Source organism: Oratosquilla oratoria, chromosome 27 (assembly GCF_046742065.1).
Source record: "Oratosquilla oratoria isolate Oo_2021 chromosome 27, ASM4674206v1, whole genome shotgun sequence".
Taxonomy (NCBI): Eukaryota; Metazoa; Arthropoda; class Malacostraca; order Stomatopoda; family Squillidae; genus Oratosquilla; species Oratosquilla oratoria.
This window is the reverse complement of record NC_134803.1, coordinates 20510175-20512674: the sequence shown is the minus strand read 5'-3', so window position 1 is coordinate 20512674 and position 2500 is coordinate 20510175. Positions and strand designations below refer to the sequence as shown.

Sequence of the window (2500 nt, the reverse complement as noted above, 5' to 3'; positions counted from 1 at the left end):
TTGTAACTGCTGAAGAGGACCACAGTGGTCGAAATATACGGTTTACTCTGTATCTCAGCTTATCTTTCTCCGAGAGTGGGTTTAAGTTTTATATATATATATATATATATATATGTATATATATATATATATATATATATATATATATATATATATATATACATATATATAAACAAATTAATAGATAAACAAATAAGCGATCAAATAAACAAGCCTTTCAATCAATACCAATTCTGTATAGTTATTAAAAAAAGGAAGACTATAATTATTACATATCTTTATCATTTTCACTACTGCTATCTTCATCATCATGTTTCTTCAAGTCCAATCGAATCTTATACACTAAGAAGCTACAATGCTGTTCTCTTCTCCTGCTCTTAAGTAGAAAGGCATCCTAAGAAAACTAACACACGAGGAACATTTTCAAGATCCGACGAGAAATCTATTCACCATTACTCCTACAGCCATGTGAGGAAATACAGTAGCATGCTCATACTATACATCTTTATCACCTCGGATACTCTTGTACCAGGTGACGCTCCTTGGCGAAAGGGCGCCAATCAGAACCGACATTTGCAATACTGATATTCCCCCACCCCCATCTCGATACCCCCCACCACTCCAGCCCCCGACGACCCTGCTCACGAGGAAGCTCCGACCACACCTGCCCGGCTCCAAAGCAGCGCAACCACCTGTGCTCCTCCATTTTAGCCCCTTCTATTCAGTGGCGCACTTTAAAGAATTTATTCTGCCTTACGACAGATGATTTCTAAGGGGGAAGCACCACGGGGTCTGCGTGCCCTGTCAAGGCCCCCTTCAGACCGAGGGCCGTACGCCTCTGCTGCAGGAAATGACTTTGTTTTAGCAAAAATAAAGTAGCTGAAGTGGGTCACCGTATTGATGGGAGGTGCGCATGTGTTCCTGGTGGTGACTAACCACCCACCGCCGCCCTCAATTCACTCAGGATAGCTTTCTTCCAATCATGTGATACTGCCTGAAATGTTCACCGTAGTATTAGTCACCGTATCCAACCGGAGTAATTTTTTAACATGTACTTTTAGCTAACCATGCGAAGCCACAATTTTTCGTTCACGGAAAGCGAGTCTTCATTTTGCCGTCCGAACATTTATGAGAAAAACCAATATTCAATTTCCCTCCAATACACGCCATAAAAAGTAGAGCCAGTATAAAAAAAAAAAAAAAAAAAAAAAAAAAAAAAATATATATATATATATATATATATATACATACATATACATACATATATATATATATAATATATACATATATATATACACATATATATACATATATATATATGTATATATATGCATGTATATATTGTATATAAGTATATATATAACGTACATATATGTATATATACATACAAATGTACACATATACATATATGTATATATACATATGTATATACATATATGTATACATATGTATATATAAATATATACATATACATATATGTACATATATATGTACATATATGTACATGTATATATACAGTATATATATATATATTATATATATATATATATATATATATATATATATATATATATATATATATATATATATATATGCGTATACTTAGACAGGAGGCTCTCTCTGGCAAGAAATGTTGTATATAATAGCATTATGACAATTCCCATTTTTCTTGTTAACTTGTTCAATACAGCGAGCAAGGCAACGTATTTCAAGAGGCAATCTATGTCGAAGGTCAGTAAAGGACATTACAACACTGAGGCAGGATAGTCAAACTAGTAGATATCTCTCGTTAATTGAATGGCGTAGGCATCCCTCAACTTCATGACTGATCCAAAGAGAGTCACGGCGGTCAGCTTCATGGCGAAGGCGTTCAAGTTCCTCTTTCTTATTCTTCAAGTTAACAAGTTAACAAGAAAATTGTGAGTTGTCATCATGCTATTATATATATATATATATATATATATATATATATATATATATATATATATATACATATCGGTATGTCTATGTATATGTGTGTATGTACAGTATACACACACACACACACACATATATATATATATATATATATATATATGCATATATAATTATATATATATTATATATACACACACACATTATATATATATATATATATATATATATATATATATATATATATATATAGATATACCTATATGATGGTAGAAAAAGAAGTAACGGGTCTAGTTCCGAGTTTCTGAGTTTATTCCTGACTGGTTTCGCTCTCTGCTTCTTCAGTCACAATGTCCCTATATATATATATATATATATATATATATATATATATATATATATATATATATATATATACACATGTGTACATATATACTTGTATATATATATATATATATATATATATATAACAGTAATCACAAAAAACACGTGAATAAATATTTTTGCTTGTAACCACGAGGAAATTAAAGATCGGAATACTGAACGTTTTCGTCTATTAAGACATTTTCAAAGTACTTTGAAAATG

General features: G+C 31.4%; 1 protein-coding gene across 3 annotated transcripts in view; it reads right to left on the bottom strand.

Annotated features, from left to right (window-relative positions):
• The window catches only part of LOC143039930 (unconventional myosin-Ie-like), a 409114-nt gene that overhangs the window by 389635 nt on the left and 16979 nt on the right, over positions 1–2500 (bottom strand). Inside the window, exon 2 of one of the 3 annotated variants that reach the window (XM_076210333.1) lies at positions 894–994. The exons of the other annotated variants lie outside the window; for them this stretch is intronic. The gene's annotated coding sequence lies outside the window, so the exon portion shown is untranslated. The remainder of the gene's footprint in view (positions 1–893; positions 995–2500) is intronic. 3 annotated transcript variants of the gene reach the window in all.